The sequence below is a fragment of the Protopterus annectens genome, chromosome 7.part0 (genome assembly GCF_019279795.1).
Source record: "Protopterus annectens isolate FY-2018-M chromosome 7.part0, PAN1.0, whole genome shotgun sequence".
NCBI classification, from domain to species: domain Eukaryota; kingdom Metazoa; phylum Chordata; order Ceratodontiformes; family Protopteridae; genus Protopterus; species Protopterus annectens.
The window spans coordinates 1,830,466,944-1,830,488,880 of NC_056739.1; positions in this window are offsets into that span (position 1 = coordinate 1,830,466,944).

A 21,937-nucleotide genomic window follows, 5' to 3' on the forward strand; every position below is an offset into this window, starting at 1 on the left:
GTCAGTCTGTATTCCAATAATGTATGTAGAACATGCAATAAAACTTCTATTTCAATCAGGTCGATCTCACACCTTCATCTTTGCAAAACATTGAGGAATTCAGAACTGCCCTCCATTGGTGATGGAGAATGGCTATGCATTAAGCAACTATTCACTATTAGGTTATTTTCTGATCAAAGGCAATATTGACCAGTGTATCAGGGAAGCCATGGACCATTTTGCTGAACTATGCCAGCAATTCAGGGTACCACTTATGGAAGACAAGATTGAGGGCCTGATGCAGTCCTTGGTACTTTTGGATTTGGAGATTGAAGTGACTTATTTATGTTATAAGTTGCCGCAAACAATGCTGGAGTGGCTGAAGGAGGCTATCAGTTTATTTCTGGATACATGTACAGTCACGTTATGAGATGCTAAGGAGTTGTTGGGTTTATTCAATTTTGTCTGCCAAGCTGCAGCAACAAGTAGGACATTTCTTAGATCACTGGTCAAACTGTTAAAGGGAAGTTGTGAATTAGGAAGAGAGTTAAGAAAAAAATAAGTTTGTGGAAGAGATTCATGTCTGATTATAATTGTGTACCTCTCTATCAAAATGACTGAGTGTCTTTTGAGGCACTTCACCACTACACAGCCACATCATGGACGCATGAGACAGGGGTTACATGGGTGGTCACTAGTTTGCTGCTTTTTGGGTCAGGTTGTGGGCTACAGAGAGGAAGAGAGACATTACATTACATGAAATCATGCCGGTCTTGGTGATTACTTTAGTCTGGCAGGATTGATTCAGAAATCAAAGAGTTATTTTCCACTCATGTAAACAGACAGTAGTTATGATGTTAGTGACAAAGTTTGCCAGGTCTTGTTGGGCGTAATCTGTTTGTCTGTTGGGACTTCATACTTTAACAATCAACTTGACTTTTTTTTTTTTTTGCGAAATTCATCCTTGGCAGCTGCACTATGATAGCTGACAGCCTTTCTCTGTTACTGCTTTTCAGACTCCCACGGCTATGTTAGCTCTGTCACATTATAAGTGCAAATAACAGTGACAGGTTATCAGACTTATGCACTATGGGCCATTTAGTTCTCACAGCTCTGCGCAGGGACATTTAGAGTCAGCAAGCCTTGCAGTTCTTATGCTGGAAAGATATTGTTTTAACCCAGGATGTTTTGATGATGTGGACTTCTCAGTCTAAAACTGACCAATATGGAGTCACTCAACAATTTAGGTTGGACGGGGCAGTATGTCCTATTATGCACCTGGTCTGATGGGCTTGGATTCTGTGGAACCTAGCAAAGTGTACAGCTTGCCTTGCTTTTGTGCTCAAACTCCTTTTGGGTCATCAAGGAGTGGAAAAGAGTAAAGGGGCTAGCAGTCAACAATGATGATCTATCAGCAGAGCTATTTATGCTCTGTCATCTTATGAGTGCATATAAAAGTGACAGACTATCATACTTATGTGATATGGGCCATATTGTTCTCATGGGCTGGGACTCTCCAGCAACTAGAGAAGGGTGTGGCTTGCCATGATTTCATATTCAAACCCCAGGTCACCTCATTTCACCTGGAGATCTAAGTTACACTTTCAGTAAAGCCTTAACTGCACAAGGTTTGCCAAGTCACTGGTATAGTTCCCATTCATTCCGTATTGGAAGGGCTATCAATCTTGCCCTGGAGGGTTAGTCAGTAGAAGAAATAAAGCACACAAACAGGTGGTCCTCTAGAGCTTTTTTTCTTATATTAGGTAACATATTGCAACAGTTGTTTAGATAAGTTTGCATTTCAATTCAGGTTGCAGATGAATATTAAAATGGGGCCATTCATCAGTAGTTAGAACATCAGAGGAGCGACAGAATGGTTGGAACACTGGGCACAATCTATCAGCTTGGAAGGTGTCCTGGAGGGGCTTTAAAGGGCTGTGTTAGTACCAACTGTAGATTGCCATATATTTTGCTTTGCATGACGTGTCTCATGCTGTGATTATACACATTGGGGAATGATGCTGGTTTTGTGCCTAAGTAGATTTTATTATCTAAGACAATTGCAGACTTGATTTTGTTTCTTTGTCATCATCCTGGAATGAAAATTATTTGTTCATCCATCGTTTCAAGGATGTGATGAGTCAGAGTGGTAAGGCCAGCTGGAATTGACCATATGGTTCAACAACCATAAAATTGCCAAGGCAGCTATGCAGCTGGGTTTTAAAGTCACTGAACATACAGATCATGTGTTGTTTTTTTAATAATGAGGCTAATTTATGTAAAGTTGGACTTGATTTGTTTAATTTTCATCTACATGTTTTTTACAGGAGAATTTATGAAATATTACCTCACTAGGTAGTTATAAATGGTGTGGTAACAAAAAAAAAAAACAAACAAAAAAAACCAAAACAAAACAAAAGAAGATAGACTTAATGGAAAGAGAAAGGGGGGGGGGTTATACATTGACTAATAAACTAATGCCCACACTAAAAAAAGGTTACAACATTCAAATAAGAATGAAGTCTAATGTACGATTATTAACTATTAAAGTACTTTATCTTGAAAACTTCTACAGAACCACAGAGTGCAATACATCCAAAAAAGGGGGTCAGGCTGCAGTTGCAGCCTGGTTGGTGGTCATTGGGTGGCTTTCTCTCCTTTGTATCCCTCTTACCTCTACTGGGCCACATGGCTAGGTTGATGACACACATCTCACTGATGTATACTGACAGTCTTGGAGTGATTATCAAGATAGCCAAGGAGGCACTAGGTCATGCCATTTAACGTTGAGGTGACAAGCAGGCTAGTACTAATGGTGTCATGCTTTCCAGCTCCCTGAGGTGTAAAAGTTGCATTAACATGCTTTATGGAAAAAAAATGAGTCTGTTTATTGGTTGGAACTGTTATTTTGTACTCAAACATATAATGTTCTTACAAATAAAATGTTTCACAGGCTGTTTCTGTAGTTGTCTTCTTAAGATGGTCTACACGAGGGAGGTAGCATATGTTCAAAATGCCAGTCACATCGCAACGTCATATGGCTTAATATTACTAAGCTATGAAAATGTGTTTTTCATTTACAATGACTTCAGCCTAAATATTGCTGTTTCCATACGTATGTTATTGAAAAATGTACATTTAATGTAATATATACATCTTCCTTTACGAAGAGAGTAGCTCTTTTCTTAGGGAAGTTACACAAACAAACAGAACACTCTTGTTTTCATGACAGACTTTGACAGAGTCAACCAAAAGGAACAGACTTCTATCCTAAACTGAATGCATACAGTCTGGATAAGAACTGCATGGTACGGCTAGACAGATTTACTTGAAACTAACACCAGAAACAAAATCAACAATGAGAGAAAAATGAGAAATTAGAAGAGATAGAAGCCGCAAGTAAACAACAGAACAAAAAAATACTGCTTGATGTGTGTACCAAAATAAAAAGACACATGATAGTTATGTGAGTCAAGAAGATGGAAAAACTATTTGGTCAACAAATTTCCTAGGTCTTGAAAAGAAAAGACAATGGAACAATCTGAGCCTGAGATCTTCCAGAGCACTGATCTGTCCTTGAACTGTCAGCATTCCTTATCTGTATTCTGTTATTGGCTTTTTTTTTCCTCATGTTTGCTCTGAAGGGTGTTTACCATTTTTACTCCCTTTTCTTTGTAACTTTGTCATGGTTAAAGTTTTTCAAGTCTGATATGAAAGGAATGCCATAGCACAACATCCTTTTTGATTTGTTTATGAATGATTAAATATTGTACTCGATGTTATAAAGAACACTCTGATAAATAAATGTTGACATTTACAGTTCAGGAACCTGGTATGCACTTGCTAAGGTCATCAGAGAGTAAACATATATTAATGGTTAGCAGGATAACCAGCGCATAAAGAGGTCAAGTAAATCATTGACAACCAGTGTGGCAGGCAAACGGCAAAGCAATGTGTGGATAGAAATTAACAAAGCATTTCAGAAAGAGCATGTAATACTGCTACTCAAAACCTGAAGGTCAGAAAGTCAGAGCTCTTAATAACTACATATACAGATGTCAAAGTTCATTCCTGAGAACATGGCATTTAGGGACTAAGTGGAAGAGAGGGTAGACATATTTCATGCAATGCCTCCCTTTTTCTGCTTCTCCTGTTTTCAAATGAGGAAACACTGTTAGCAGACTAGCATGTGGACTGGGTGAAATCAGGTCACAGTTCATCTCTTGTGAGACAGAGCGAAAGAGAGATTATAGGAATACTATCTGCCATCGTAGGATGTACGTTCTTTGCAAAGATCTTTGAAGCCTTTTTAGGGGCCTGGAAAAGGGATCAAGAAAGGGATGGAAATGGCAGACAAGTAGAAAGGTTTCCTATTCAGTGATTTATAACTTGGAGAATAAACCAATTCAAACAGTCTAGCAGACTGAGTAAACATTGGGATTAATGGAGTAGTAGGTATACACAGATCAGGCTAACATGCAATCAAAACAAGAGGTCTAGTGTCAGTAGAGGCTGAGCAAACACATGGAAAATAAAATCTGCTGATAGCAATAAAAAGTGACCATTTCTGATGAAGTGATAGGCCAAGGTCTTAGCTAAGATGGCACTGTTTTCAGCCTTCTGAGCTGCTTTTAAATAAAGTACAATGAAGGTTACTATTTATTTGAAGGACTGTGTCACAAAACCTTGCTGCTAACTTATTTTATTTATTTTATTTGTAAATAAATTAAACAAATAAATATTATACTTTGGATAATATTATATATATATATATATATATATATATATATATATATATATATATATATATGTATATATATGTGTGTGTGTGTGTGTGTATTTAGATATACAGATTTATATATATGTGTGTGTGTGTGTGTGTGTGTGTGTGTGTTCATATGTATATATTCATAAACTCTAAAAAAGGCCCAACTAAGCTAACGTCTTCACTGGGTAACTGTGAGATTCCTTAAACCTCCTGTATTGGGGTCCCATGGGATATATGCAAATGACCCCTTAAGGACATACCTGTGTTTTAACAAATAGCTACTCATGACTTTTCCCTTTTTACTTTTTATTTATTTTTTTTTGTCTGGTGCATTCAGGCCAATAAAACCAAACCACAATGATTATAGCAATGACTCATTTCCCCATTTTTTTAACTTGTCAGGAAGCATAAGTGGATTGCTTGGCAATACTTTGTAAACACAGACCTTAAGTGCAAGTCTGATGTCCATAAAAATTAAGGTTAATGTAAAACATTCTAAATACTATCTAAACCAAAAGATAAAAAAGTTCACACAAACACATACACACACACACACACACACACACAAACATCTCTCTCTCTCTCTCTCTCTCTATATATATATATATATATATGTGTGTGTGTAGATATGTGATATAGAGAGACATATTATGTACATATATGTATGTATGCATGATACAGCTGGATGACTGGCACAATAGCAGGGACTCCATACTACTCTTAAGCAGGTGTTTATGCCCCCCTTGGGCTTGAATGCACAGTATGTCTGACAGGAGGTCTTCAATGTGCAATACCTTAAATCTCTTATAGTGGAGTCCATAGGATCTATGCAAATTCCCCTTAAAGTAAAACTCCACCTTCTCCTTCAGTTTAACTCAACTCGTAGGTTGCTCTTTTCCCTGCAATATGGTTCCAGTATTGTGTAGGCACCATAAATCTGTTTATAGTTTATAAAACATTCATTTCCTTGATTTAGCATCAAAAGAAGGGAAAGACCACCCACTTTCTTTAAGCTTAATTTATCATTTAATTTGCAGAGGAATTTGTTTACACCTGCATGGTATAGCAGAGATAAAGAGAATTTTGTAGTCAGGTACAGCTGATAATCTTATACAGGTAATTAGTCCTTCTGATATCAGGAAATCAGCAACTGCTGTAAAAAAGATAGAGAGGTGTGAAAATTTTCCATTGTCTTCATTGCAGAGAAAAGGGAACATACACTGATTCACAGCTGCTTCCAATGTCACCATGCCTTTCATTGCAAAACAGAGCAATTAGTTCTGTCAATGGTTTAAAGGCAGTTGTCACCTCTATTGACAAATTTACATAAGCAGCATCACAGTATTGAAATGCTAAGCTTTAAACTTCAAATCTTTGTTGTTTATACTGCTTTACATTTTAAGATGACATAAATGTAGTATCAAAGATGTCTGTGACATTTAGAGAAAAGTCAGAAAATATTTTTCTTGTAATTCTTGTAACATATCAACACATTTACCAAAGTGTGGTCGGAGGAGATTGTCAATTCATCCTGGACTGCAAAAAAGATACTTTGAACAAAGGCCTGCAATTTAGCAACTGTTTTGGTTGCAGATGTACAACTCCTTAGTATACAGTAAAACAAACAAGCTCTGAGACACACACAAATGAAGAACATTCAAGAAATAAAAGAAACAGTCCTGTTACAGACAGTATACGAGATGACAGTGACTGACACTAATATGTCAATGGCATGGGAATACACCATTACTTTCTTATGTCTATCATGAATTATTTAAAACAGACCTGAAATGGATTATAGGAAAGAGAAAGGCTTGAAGAAAAACAGGATCACGTTGATGTGGCAAGCCCCATTGGCAACCATTTTGCAGAAAACATATTAAAATTATGTAACACGCAGTCAGACTGATTTTGACATGTTAAAATAACTCAGAAAACAAAGATAGGGCAAAAAAACAGATTTTTTTTTGGAGATAAAGGTGAGTTTTTCTTTAAAGGCATACACATATTTCAGCTAAATGGCTTCTGAATGCCCATGCCTTTTACTTTTTTAAAGACTTTTTGGGTATATTCAAACCAATAAAGCCAAACCCACTAGGTGTAGGCATGTCATGTTTCAGACTTCTGTGATTTTGTCAGGACAGCATAAGTGAAATCCTGTGTTCCCAAAGTATAGCAAAACAATCCATTTATACTTGATGCAATGATTTGTTTGTGTCTTTCGGCTTTCCCCGGTTAGGGGTCGCCACAGCGGAACTCCGGTCCGCTAATGATTGGCAGTAGATTTTTACGTACCGGGTTACCAGCCCTGAAGCACAACCTTCAACGAAGGCACGCCCCATTCACGTATGCCTCCATACAGAAGACGCTCTAGCTGAGAATTGAACGGGACAACGTCTTGCTATGCGGCAACAACGCTACTGCAGCACCACCACCGCAGTATATACTTGATGCAATGATAAGAGTTTCTTTTATTTGTTGCAAAAAGTCTGAAGAGTAAGTCACTAGACTGATTTATTCCAAACTATAATGCGATGGCTACTTGCTTGCTTTTTAATGTTGGAATTTTAATGAACTGAAAACCTTTTTTAGGTATATACTTTTTTATATAGCACTAAACATAACTGCCTGATTGGAAATGAAATACTGGCAATTACTTGTTTCACTAAAGAAATAATGTTTGTCTTTTTCATATGTTTAACATTGTAACTGAGATAGTTGCCTTAAAATGTGTACTACTTACACAAACAAATTGCTCTATATTCTCTTGCAGTTTTTCTTGCACTATCTCTGAACACTGTAGCATGTTAATCCTTTAGGTTACTACTGTCCTTGAAAAGTCCTTTCATTTACAACCGATTATTTACTAATAAATAAAGAGGTGCATGGGAGCTTCAAGGAGAGGTATGAAATTAAGCAAAAACTGAAATGAAATTAGACTGCATGACTGAAGCATTTTTATGTCACCTTACCATCTCTTTCCAACTTAAATGTATACATGCAGTGATCCCAGTAGTCAGCAAGATTCAGCTGAGACCCAACTGACACATGAAGTACCAGCACATGAAATACACTGCAGCAGCAGTGGTGCCAGCAAGTGACATAGAGATTCTTCAAAAGGTATGTGCATGCAGATAACTTGCAAAAAAAAATGTGTTTTGGAAATATTACTTAAGCGCAAGTACTCCACAGCAGTATTTCAGAGTGTAGCATGTGTATTTCTTGTATGCCTTCTAAAGTGAACTAGCCCCCCCAAACACACACCTTTAACATTCACACCTCCCTTGGGTATCACTACAAAAAGTGTTGTTTTGGGAGCTAAGAGGATGCTAGATTCCTTGTGAAGAATAATTTTAAGTTGTGTAACATTATGCCACTAATGTAACAATGATGCATGATCATTAATTTTATTTTATTTATCCATTGTTAACCAGGTTAGTCCCTATAGACTAGTGTCCTCTTTTCAGGTGAGACCCAAAGTGGTATTTATATTAATGGGGAAGTCTGGCCTGGACATTAGGGACTTTCCTCTACCTATTTCAAAAGGTGACGCAGGATCTTTTATGTCCACCTGAGTTACTACCAACTCAAGAATATGGGACCTTGGCTTAATTGCTCGTTCAAAAGATGACACACTCAGGAGTGAGCTCCCCTAATTCTGCACTGCTGTGTTATTAATGTAGTCATATGGAGTAAGAATAAAACCCACGTCCTACTGTTCTTCTGGTACCAAAGGCAAATGTATAATTATTGGCCAGGATGATTGGTGATGCTGCTGTAGCAGTATCCATGTAATGTCAACTGACAAAAGTCATTGACTTCCATAGGTTCATAGGTTCATAGGTTGATACTGGGCTATCTGCCCTAGGGCATTTATAAGCCAGGCCAGAGTGTGTTTGGCTTTTGCCACCCTTTTAGATTAGTTGACTGTGCCTCTGTATAGTAGGTCACAGAAGGTAGCCCTTTTAAAGTTAGTTTACTGTACCTCTGTCAAGCAGGGACACAGAAGAGATCCCAGGGGTAAACTTGCGATCTCCCATCCACTCATCAAGATTTCTCTTGAAGTGGGTCAGTGAGGGGCTCTGCCTAATATGGATTGGGATTTTGTTCCAGAGTGAGGGAAGCCTCTGGGATATGAATCTGTCCCTCCAGCATGTTCTATTTATTTCTGTGCTGAGGTTCAAGTCCCTGGAGCATGTAGCTCTAAGGGATTTGGATTTCCTGAGGTGAAGCATGTCCATTAATTCTGGGTTGGACATGGCTTTATACGTCAGACACAGATCGCCTCTGAGTAGGCGGTATGCAACTGAGTAGAGCTGGAGTTTCTTTAGCCGAACTGCATAGGGCATCTGTTTGAGCCCCTTGATCCTCTTGGCGAGGTAGTTTTGGGGTCTTTCCAGTTGCTGCAGGTGTCGGGTAAGGTACATCCCAAATGAGGCATTGTATTCAATTATGGGCCTGATAAGTGATGAGTAGAGGGGCACAATGACCTCTCTTGATCTAGATGTGAACCCTTTCGTGATAAGGTGGGCTATATAGAAGGTCTTTCTAACCACTTTGGCAATGTGATTGTCAAAGGAGAGATTGCTATCTACTTGAGTCCCCAAGTCCCTAATTACTTCTTCCATACTTAATGGATTACCACCTATGTGGTAATTTGTGGGCACTTTGTTTTTCCCAAAGGGGATGACTATGCACTTTTTGGCATTTAGCTTCAAGCCATGGCTCTGGCACCAGTTATCTGTCTCTGTGAGACCCTTTTGGAGGATGCTTGTGTCAGCCAGAGAGTCGATTATAGCACCCAGTTTGCAGTCATCTGCGAACTTGGTCAGCCATAGTCCACCCGTGCTAGACTGTACCTCGGAGAAATATATACTGAACAAGAGAGGTCCCAGGACTGAGCCTTGTGGGACGCCGCTTGTAACTGGTTTAGAGTCTGACATGGCACCTGCTATTTTGACCATGCGGGTTCTATCCCTGAGCCAGTTTGCAACCCATCTTGTGACATAGGGGTTGATATTTAAGCTGGTGAGCTTATTTATGATGCCCGAGTGGGGTATTGTGTCGAAGGCTTTTGCGAGGTCCAGGTAGGCTGTGTGGACTACCTTCCCTTCATCTATGGCTTTGGTAACTGTTTCAAAGAAGTCGACCAGGTTCAAGAGGCAAGATCTGCCCTTAACAAAGCTGAATTGGGTAGGATCCAGTGTCTGGAGGTTCCCAATGTCTTTGTTTATAATTTCCATGATGATACGCTCCATAGCTTTGCAGACCAGGCTAGTCAGGCTTATAGGGCGATAGTTTCCGGGGTCTGTTGTGGCAGCACCTTTGTGGAGTGGGACCACTGTTGCTGTATTCTTTGGGTACATATCCTGTAGTAAGGCTGAGACTGAACAGTGACTTTATATGAGGGTTTAGTTCTTCTTGGAGCTCGTGTAAGATGCAGCCCGTGACACTGTCTGGTCCCATTGAAGCTGTGTTTTTGCTTTGGAAAGGGCAGCTTTCACCTGTGCATCTGTGATCTCAGGAAGGCTACAGTCTGTTGGGATAGACATTTGCTCTTTTGGGGGGGAACGGGAGGGAGAAGTTTGCACTGAACCATTCTGCCAGGATATTGGCAATGTCTGTGGGTTCAGTGTATTTTTTGTCATTTTGCACTAACTCAGAGCATATCTGGGAGTTGCCTCCCAGTTTTCTGACATAACTAAAGAAGGCCTTGTGATTATCTTTAGTGTCTTGTGCAATTTTTCTTTTGAAGCTGGCCTTAGATGATTTTATGAGGGATCGTAGTTTCTTGCTAGTACTGATCAGAGACGCCTTCCCTTTTGGGGATTTTGCCCTATCATGTAGTAGTTTTCTCCTTCTGTTGTATAGCTTATTGATGGCTGTGGTCCACCAGACAGGTCTCCTGCCTTTGGAGGAGTGAGTCTTGGTTTTATTTGGGATAGCATGCTCAATGCATTCCTGTAGGTGTCCATAGAATGCTTTTGTAAAGGATTCTGTATTTTGGGCCATATTTTCCACTGGCCCGGGGGCTTTGAAGGATTCCACCTCTGTTTTGAGAAGTGTGAAGTTTGCTTTTGAGAAGTTCTTCACCGTGGTTTCCTTGGCTGGGGGTGGGTACGGAATATGGATGTCCAGTGAGATTAGTTTATGGTCTGATCTTACCAATGAGGGGTATACCTCTAGTGTGGAACATAGAGACCCTATGTTGGTGATGACCATATCCAATATGTTTTCCCCTCTTGTGGGAGTGGTGACCAGTTGTTCCATAGCATTTGAGTTTATAAATTCTAGGAACCATTGGGCATGGGTGTTTGGGCTTGAGTAGTTTTCCCAATCAATGTTTGGGTAGTTGAAGTTAGCCAATATAATGGTGTTTGGAGAGACCTTCATATTCTCCAGTGTTCTCAGGAAAGCGGAGTGAGGTTCCTAGGTTTGGGAGGGTGGTCTGTAGCAGGATGCAAACTGAAAGGTAGTTTTGCCCACTGTTAGTTGCACGTGGATGGTCTCCGATGCTTCGTGCAGTGCCACTAACCTGGAGGTGTGGGTATCTTTGATAAATATGGATACTCCCCCTCCTTTTGTGGTTCTGTCTGAGTTTTGGGGCCCAAAAGCATGGTATGAAGTATAACCTGTTAGTGCTGGGGTGCTCTCGGGAGCCTTGAACCAGGTTTCTGTTACTGCACAGATATCGATATTCCCCATACTGAGGAGAGTCTTGAGTGCGTGCATCTTGAGGTTTAGACTTCTGGCATTGAGCAGCATTACCCTTAGTTTTTTTTTCTTTGTGTTGTCTATGGAACTGGGTTTGTCTTTTGACCCTTGCCTAAAAAAGGCACTATGGGGGAGGCAAGAGCCTTTGCCAATATTCGAAAGCCCAGGGGTGACAGGTGCAAGCCATCCCTAGCGAAGCAATGTGGCTTGTCGAGCATGTCATCCCAGGCTGACAGACACTAGATCCCCTTTGATGACACCAATACTTTAGCCAATTGTTAAAGTTGATCATTTTGTCTTTATACTGTGGCATCATTCTTGGTGAGGGTAAGATGCTACTCAAGGTCAGGGTCATACCGGCCTGGGCTACATGATCAAACAGCTCCTCTATGTCTCTTTTCATGTAGTCCAGGGAGGTATGTCTCAGGTCATTCACACCAGCATGGACAATGACAGAGTCATATTTGTACTTGCTTTGGAGTGACCTGAGTGCTTGTGTTATGTGGCGGATCCTGGCACCCGACAGGCAGCTTACAGTGACCTTCTCCTTGTTCAGCCTGGTGAGTGGGACGTCAGTGTGTCTGACAATAGAGTCACCTATTACAAGTGTATTAGGTGTGTTATTTAGCCTTAGGGGCTGTGACTGTGTGGCACACTGACTTTGTGAGCTATGTGCTATGTGGGCATTGTTTCGTGGTAGGGGTTGCTTGGATGTCTGCTTTGGAGGTCTCTGCTGCTTAGGCAGATTTTTATTTAGAGCCTCCGAGTATGCTTTTGTGTGTTTATGTGTTTGGTTTGCTGATGCGATAGGTCCATGCGAGACTGGATTTGTGGTGTGTGTGGTTACCTTTTCCTCCTGACAGGCTGTGCCAGTACTGGGTTGAGAGAACTTAGCCTCCAGTTTGGCTATATAGTTGCATCTCTCACATATATTTGAGCTTGTTGGGAGGAGGAGAGGGTGGTCTGTATACATAAGGCAGTTGTAACATTGCCTCAAGATTCCCAGATTTACCAGCTGGACTGGACAGTAAACCCAAAACTGACATTTGGACATGCCTGAATAATATAGAGAACTACTTGCTGACTGATCGGAAAGAACCAATAGGGAGCAAGTACATAAAAGGAGTATAAGAGGATGTAGTGCTTAAGTTTATTAGTGTTTACCTATGAGATTATTTATACGAGCAAGTGCAGGGCTTTAGAATGAAATAGAGTGCTTATTTTGAGATTTAGAGCAGTTCTAAGGGAAAAAGTGAAGAGCAGTCTTTGTGGAGCCGGGAATAGTTTAAACCTGTTTAAGCGGCGCTGCCCGACGCTGCTCTGTGCGCAAGACCGTGTAAAAAGAGAGTTACAGGGTTTAAAAGAGAGAGATCAAGGAGCTTGGAATTGACCCAAAATGGCCAATAAAACTACAGTTTCTAGGCAGTAACCACTCCTACAGGAACAGGCAGGCTGCTCAGTGTTGACCACTGCCACTGGTGAACACAGAGACTTCCCTTTAGCCCAAGCAAGCACTGGCCTCCAAGAAACTTACAAACAGTTCAGAACAGCAACTATGTAACTGAACTTTCTTTTAAATTAGAGAAAGTGGGAAAATAGCAAGATTTTTTGTTTTTGTTTTTGTTTAAGGATAGCAGAGACACACAAGTAGCAAACTAGTCAGAACAGTGCAAGAAATGACCCCAACACGTGTGTGCTAGGTCAGAGGCAGGAAAAATGCAATTTAAGAAAAAACAATTTTAAATTAAGTGCAACACAAAAAATGCAGTAAACAGGCTCTGGGTATGTTCTAAATACTGTTTCTAAGCCAAATATCAACTTTTGCAATCAAGAAAATGCTGAAAAGTAGGCGGCAATGCAGTTTTTCTAAGAAATAAATCACAAGAAAATACTTAAAATCTCAAAAGTGGCTCTTTTCTTCTCTCAGCGTTTTCTCCTCTTGGTAGGTGCTTCAGCAACAACTATCAAGCCTGGAAAGACGCCAAAACCACGCGGCTGCAGGGTTTTAAGAGAGCGAGATCAAGGAGTTTGGAATTGACCCAAAATGGCCAATAAAACTACAGTTTCTAGGCAGTAACCACTCCTACAGGGACAGGCAGGCTGCTCAGTGTTAATCACTGCCACTGGTGAACACAGAGACTTCCCTTTAGTCCAAGCAAGCACTGGCCTCCAAGAAACTTACAAACAGTTCAGAACAGCAACTCTGTAACTGAACTTTCTTTTAAATTAGAGAAAGTGGGAAAACAGCAAGATTTTTTGTCTATCATCACCTACTATATTGGCTTAAGGCCTACTACTTAAAGCTAGGTCACCATCAATATGAGAGGCCTCCCTGTCTCAGTGCTAGTAGACCAGTCTAAATATCCATGATGTGATATAACTCCACTTCAATTATATATCCTGTTGACATGTACTATGTTCTACTTCATAATTTAGTCTGAAATTCCTGGAGTTAATTCCCACTGCATCTACCCATAACCACCATTAGCACAGAATCTGCTATTTTAATTGCCATCAATAACAAGGAAAGGGTGTATGATCTGACTGTTTCTTTTTAATCTTGCTCTGGTATCTCATTTCATGATTTGTTTAAGGTATATTTAATGAGTTCATACCTTGAGTGCTTTAAGATTTTAAAGAAACCCCTGGCATAACAAATAAGCATGTTGAAGTGTAATTTTCTTCACTAAGTACTATGTTGCTGTAATCCCACTTGTACTGTTGTTGCCTTGTTTGTTAACATGTTTCTCTAAGATCAAAAAGTAGTAGGAACCGTTTGCCAGAAACTACAAACTGAAAACAAATGGTCCAGGCACACTTAAGATGGCTTAAAAAAGATTTATTATAAAATTTAATATACAAGCGCTTTCACCCTGCCCAAATGCAAGGCTTTTTCAAGTGTAAAAGAACAACTGAAATTATTCCATTTAAATACCACTTGCCCTCTAAAAAGGTACCAATTCTTTAAAGAAACACAGTTTAAAAAAAAAACAAAGTGTTTATAGAGACATATCCTCCCCCTTAGTTACAACAGTGTATACTATAATCAAGTACATTTTATTTTACATAATCTATTTTATGTATTTATCCAAAATACATTGTGATGGTATTTTATTGTGCAATGCATGTGAACCTAAATCAAACTTATAATTTCTTTGCTTTTTTCACCAAATAAGGTTTTGTAGATATATGTTCATTAAGACCCGGGGTGTTGGTTGCATTTAGTTTCAGCTGCCAGTAAGTCTCCCTACAACTCAACCAGTTCTCCCAATCCCCTCCCCTTGGGTCCATTAAAACATGTTCCAAAATTCCAAAACTAAACCCTGCATGACCAGGTTCAACACAAAGACGTTTGTATAGAGCATTATTTAAAATTTTCTTCCTGCTGTTATAAGTGTGTTCATATATGCGTTTACTTAATGCCCTCTCTGATTTACCAACATAGAAACTGGGACAGTCTCTACACACTGCTAGGTAAACTATACCTGTTGTCGTACAATTTCCTTTCCTAACTTTAATAACACTGTTTAGACAGCTGTTCCTGTGGTCCCCTGATTACCTATATTGTTTTTATTTCTCTCAAACCCCCTTTGTTAGGGGATAGGCAGTAGAACCCCGAGAGGCAGCACACCACTGGACAAAGTTACAGCAGGATATTAGTGATTCAATACAATAATAGTTCAAAAGAAATAAAAAGTATAGTGGTGAATAATTGGAAAATGCTGAAATTTAATTAAGAGATAGTACATAAATTGGGTGAGGTTCCCCAATTTGTTTTTAAAACAGGAATGAACTTAAAGAAACTGTTTGAGAGAAACAAAAATAACATAGGTCATCAGGGGACCACAGGAACAAAAAGTTGTGGAAGATGTGGATACTGTAGGTAGATTATAGATAAGGACCAAAAAGTTTTGAACAACGGTCTAAATAGGGTTTGGTTTTGGAATTTTGGAACATGTTTTAATGGACCCAAGGGGAGGGGATTGGAAGAACTGATTGAGTTGTAGGGAGACTTACTGGCAGCTGAAACTAAATGCAACCAACGCCCCTGGTCTTAATGAACATATATCTACAAAACCTTATTTGGTGAAAAAAGCAAAGAAATTATAAGTTTGATTTAGGTTTACATGCATTGCACAATAAAATACCATCACGATATATTTTGGATAAATACATAAAATAGATTATGTAAAATAAAATGTACTTGATTATAGTATGCACTGTTGTAACTAAGGGGGAGGATATGTCTCTATAAACACTTTGTTTTTTTTTTTAAACTGTTTCTTTAAAGAATTGGTGCCTTTTTAGAGGGCAAGTGGTATTTAAATGGAAGAATTTCCGTTGTTCTTTTACACTTGAAAAAGCCTTGCATTTGGGCTGGGTGAAAGCGCCTGTATATTAAATTTTATAATAAATATTTTTTAATCCATCTTAAGTGTGCCTGGACCGTTTGTTTTCAGTCTGATGTTTCTCTAAGATGGCTGTGTGTGTGTGTGTGTGTGTGTGTGTGTGTGTGTGTGTGTGTGTGTGTGTGTGTGTGTGTGTGTGTGTGTGTGTGTGTAATACAGGTTAACATCAGGAAACTCAGACCCACTAAATGTATTGCTTTTAGTGTACCTTAGACTATAGCGTACAAAATGCACTAGAAAAGAACATGAATCTGTACTAACATTGTGGTTACCCCTCTACATATGGCATACATGTAGGGAAAAAAATCAGAGAATGAACTTTTAATAGCCAACAAAAGAATTTTGTTTACAATATGTATGCATACTGCCTCACAGCAAGAGGTTCTTCTGTGGAGAGTCTGCATGTTCTTCCTACATTCAAGTGAGCTTTAAAGACATGCAGGCACATGCATTTGCATGTGCCTTCTGTGAAGGTTAGGCATCGGGCTGGCAACTCAACACTGTAAAAATACCACTGCCAATCTATCTACAGACTGGTGATCCACTATGTCGATCCCTAACCAGGAAAAGCCGAAAGACATTGCTTTTACTGCTCAACCTCTGAGCACAAGAATTCTGGACAAAACCCGAAATAATGGGGGAAAAAGGCCCAAAAATATGGATACATTTTAAATAGTTCTCTTTTAAACTTAGAATGTTGCTAGAATAATGGGATGATTTATGTTAGCATTTATTTTCTGAAGGCTATGATGTCTGAAACTCAAATGTATGTTATTATTTAGTAACTTCAGACCTCAGGGATTTTCCAGAAAAACACAACTTTTATGAGGAACAGACCAAAAATATGAGACAAACATCTGGACATTCTGCAAAAATCTGGAGAGTACAGAGATATACACATATGTGTTAAAATTAAACATCCCTGTACAGTTAGCTGCAGTAACCAAGGAGAGGTTATTAACTGAATGAATGGTGTCAACCATATTTTTACTGATTGAAAAACTAAATAAATTATTCGGTAAAACATGTTTTTTAGAGCAAGTTTTGTTAACTAGGCAAAAAAGTGTTGAAATGTTTGATTTGTTGACATGTTTCCAGCAAGTATGCTACAGTTACCATAAGTTATTTGGCTACATACATTATAAACTAGCTTTGAAATACATTTTACCTTGAATTTGTCAAGGCAAATGTGTTTATAAAAAGAAAAGTATTTGTCATTGTATGAATATTTGCAGCTGCATGGAGGATTAAGGCCAAAAGGGAAGCAAATTAATTAGTTTTCATTTCCTTGGCAGGGTAGGTATGCTGACAGCTACAAAAAGAGGGAATTAAACTGATCTGATCATTCTATGGCATTGCAATACTATTAAGCAGATAATTTATTACTTTTGATATATTTATTCTCAAGTTCTGTTGAAAATAAACTTCTAAGCTTACATTGTGGATTGAATTCCAAAACAGTTTTCACCTGCAGAAATATACTACCCCAAACTTGAAGACATTGTATTGGCTGACAGCTCAAAAAAGACCTGCAAAGACAAAACAATGTTGAGCAACGTTAGGCAAAGTTGAGCAAAGTTGGCTAAACACAGCCACACCTCCTAGCCGGTCTGGCCAGTAGTAAAATAAAAAGCAATGACAGACCTCAAATCCGGGATACTGTGCACCATAATCACAGTACTAAATCACTAAGCCATGACAGCTTTACATATGGATGCATTTCCAACACACTCATATATATCAATGGAAGTTTACGCATTGCTAAGCAGGTTTGCTTTTAACTGAGATTTTTCAAAACCGGCCAATCACAAATAAGTGAGGGAAATTAGGCATATTTAAGCTCCATAGGTGGGAATAATTGCCATAACTGGTTGTAGCTCCCATCTGCAGGCAGTATGGCTGGTGTTGGAGAGGGATCTCATTTTCAAGTGCAACAGTGGAGCATTGAGGAGTCAAAAGTAATAGTTTGGCTCCTCGTCCATCATCATGATGCAAGACTCCTGCAGGGCCAGTTTCAAGGTACTGAGTACAAAGCGGAAGCCTGGAACCATCTAGCACATGATTTCACCAGTGCCACAGGTGTCTCTCGGACTGGTGAGCAGGTCAGACACCACTACTCAGACCTGAAGAGATGCAAGGAGGACTGACTGAACCAGTGGATACAGGAGGCCTGTGAAATGGAAAATGCCCCACTACTGAGTATGTAGCCATGCAATGAAGTATGTAAGAATTGCTATTTTAGTCTATATTATGGATAGGTATGTCTCAATATCCCTTCATTTACTTCACAGCTGCAGGTGTCCATGCTGCGAATCAGCAAGCCTATGCAGATAGGCTGCTAAGGCTGTGCCACCAGGCAGGTTAGTAATTATTCTGCATGTGTTGTCATATAAAATAAGTGAGAGAGCCTGAAAAAGAGTGTTGTAACCCATTAATAAAGGTATAATAAGTCCTGAATAACTTCTCTGCATGTACTGTTATATAAAATAAGTGAGACAGCATGAAAAGGTGTTGTAACCCATTAATAAAGGTATAATATGTCTTGAATAAAAGTCCTCTGCATGCACCGATATATCAAATAAATGAGAGAGCCACTAGAAAAGTGTGTAATGTAATTAATAAATGTATAATTCCTGGAGTGTGTCTGTGTCACTTTCTTCGATATGCAGTCATTACATTGCACGTGTCAGCAACTACTGACAAACTCTATTACTTAATAAAGAAACCTTACTTAAGTAAATATTATATTTACTTCTTTAAAACGTAACTATATTAATTAAGAAAAAAAAAAAAAAACTTAATTAATAAGCAATAATAACTAATAAGTAAAAAACTTACAAGTCTGCTTTTAAAACTACTGCCTGGTGCTTTCTATCGTGGTTGCTGCAATTTGGATTGTTTCTTGGTGACTTTTGGCAGTTTTTTCACTTTTGAACATTTATTCTTCGATATGTTGTTGTACCCATGCATTATAGAAATGAGTAGCTTGTTATTGTGTTCCCCAGAAATGTCAGTGTGCTACTAGAAATGTAGGGGGCTGTCAAAAATCTACCTGATAATGTCACCTGAACACATCCAGATATGTAGATATATAAATATAAATGAAATATATAAATATGTAGCAGTAACAGCTGCATCCTGGACAGTTTGTATGTCAGATACAGGTCAGGTATATCAAGAACTAGCAAAACCCATTTCACAATTTAACGGACATTGCCTAGTGTCATAATACATGTAGGGGGTATATAATTGCAGTCAATAGGAATGTAGTGTAAACTACAAGTATATATAAGTTGTTAATGGAGGTATCTTTTTACACCCTACTGTATGTGCATAAACAATGCAATTCCACACCTCAATGGGTATGTCTAATCTCATAACATTTGTTGGACACATGTCCTATTGGTTTATAAATATCTGCATTTACTTTGATGCATGTGCCCTGTTCACATGCCACAATCTTGGTGGCCTGTTGCCACCAATCAATCCTGCATGCTGTTGGAATGTCCACTGTTGTTCTATATATGCATGTGTTATGCTTGCTGTTCAACTGTTGGAACTCTGGTGTGTTGGGTTAATGGGAATACTACTGTATGCTGTTACAACTAAATTGGAATGCTGTTGGCTATTACTAACCCATATTGTCATTAAATCCTCCTAAACATAGAATGTATGGGAAGGCCGGTCCCAGCAGACTCACCTGTCCCACCTCAGCTCGCCTTGGTACCTGGCACCAGCAGATCTGGTGCCCAGCCCGGGACCTCCTCCTCCATTGGTCCTTTGCCACCTTCGGGTGGAAGCACTGCACGGGATGGGGCTCATCCTCCCGTGCAAGCGTGGCCAGAGGAGGGCCACCTATCACCCTCCGAGCGGTCCGGACTGTGGTGCATAGGGAGATCGAGCGTTCAGTCACTGATCCTCTACGCCAGCTCAAGGCAAGAGTGGCGCGACTCATGGGTGAGCCTGCCCCTCCTACACAGCCCCCAGCACAGCCACTCTCTGGGATGTGAAGGTGCAGTGGGGATCTCAGTTCCACTGTTGCCATCTGCGAGATCATGGACTTGCGATTTTCAAACATCCTTCCCCGTCAATGGTGTTCACCCACCCTATGTGTCATATTCCGCCCCTGTATGCATCTTGTCTGTCTTGTCTGTTTACCTCCCCAATCTACCTCCCAAAATATACCTACTTCCCCTACCCCACATTCCACTCTCACCTGAAAAAAAAGGGCAATCTGCTCCCACAAAAAAATTACGCCCCATACATAGTTGCCCATTTTGCACACATGTCCGCTGGACACATAAAATGAAATTTAATTGGCAGTACAACATACTTTGTTGTCCTCACCCCTCTCTCAGGGGTGGAAGGTTTCAAATTTCCCTCCAAATTACTAGTATATGCACAGCTGTTGCTGTTAAAGAAATGGGCAACTATGGACCTTCCCTACACCCATCCTGCACATCCCTAGCTGTTTTCCTTACTGTCTTTCCCTCTTTGAGTCCCTTTTTCACCACTGTCCTATCTCCCCATTTTCTTTTCTTTCAAAGAAATGAGCATGGGGGTTGGCGGGAGTAAGCACGTTTAAGCAGTAGTTAGCGGGTTTGCGCGACTGTGTGCTTGCTAAGCGTCAAGCAAACCCGCTTACAACTGCTTAATCGTCACCATGCATATGAGGGGCCTTGTCCTGCTCAGCAGCAAAATAAAACATCACTGTCAGTCTTGAACCCCAGACCTTGTACACACTAGACTGCATGAAGTACCACTAAGCCACAGTTGATATACTGCAGGCTGTTGCTGAAATATATATATCATGCATCAGAATGAGTGAATGTAAAGGAAAGATAGGAATGCCATAACACAAAACCTGTTCTGTCGAACTTTACCAGCAGTTGTTGTGGAATTGCATTACATGACTGTGATAACAGAACCAGCCATTTTAGCAGTAAATAATGTTACAACAGCACTTTACAACCCCCACACAGTATCATAGCAGGACAATCCCCACCCAAATGTACAAAATACCCGTGTGTTCAAGGTCCAGCAAGGATGTAGGTAGGCATACTCAGTACTGGAATTGTCCAGTTTTCATGAGCATAATGTGCTAATGTCAACAAAAAAAAAACACAAACTGTGCAGAAGTGAGTACATTAATATCCACAGTATAGCAGTTCACAAACAGTTCATGTGCCAAATGAAAACATTTCAATAACTACGTATGTATGGCAGCTAATTGTTTAAGTAGAAAAGAAACTACATACTCCCATGTATCTTGTGTTAGCATTTGTAGGGATGAGTACAATTCTACACTGACAACTGTGTACTGGAAGTGGCAACATTCAGGTCTGGGTACAACATTCAAATCACTGGCTACACCCCTAGCATCAGATACAAGAAGTATACCAACCTTCTGACTTACACAATGGTGTCCACAGCAAACAAGCATGGTCCCCACTTTGGAAAGCTGAAAGGGCTACGCCTACCTGACTTAGCAATTTATAGCATTTGGTTGCTATGACAGTGAGTACTGCAAGTACCACACAGCAGGCTGCATGCAATTGCCAAATGGTAGCCAACAATTGGTGCAGAGGCTATCACATGCACATGTGCAGATACCTATAAAAGCAGGCTGTACTTGCTGTCCATACATGCAATCATTTCATTGCAGGTACGGAGAGAGAGGGAGAGAGAGAGAGAGAGAGAGAGAGCAACACAGAGAGACACAGACCACAGCAACAGGAAACAAAAAAGATATAAAAGAAAATATATTGAAAAAATATATTGAAAAAAAATATATTGAAAAAATATATATATTGCAAAAAATATATATTGAAAAAATATATATTAAAAAATATTGAAAAAAATATATTGAAAAAAAATAATATATTGAAAAAATAAAATAAAAAAATATTTATTGAAAAAAATAAGATATAAAAAATAAAAGTGTACAAAACACACGGAACTGACTACTACAAACACATACAAAGGAAAGGTTTGTAACAGATATGTATATACTGGCATGTAGTAGATGTTTTTGAAGAGTACTCTACATAGTTTGAATCATCCATAT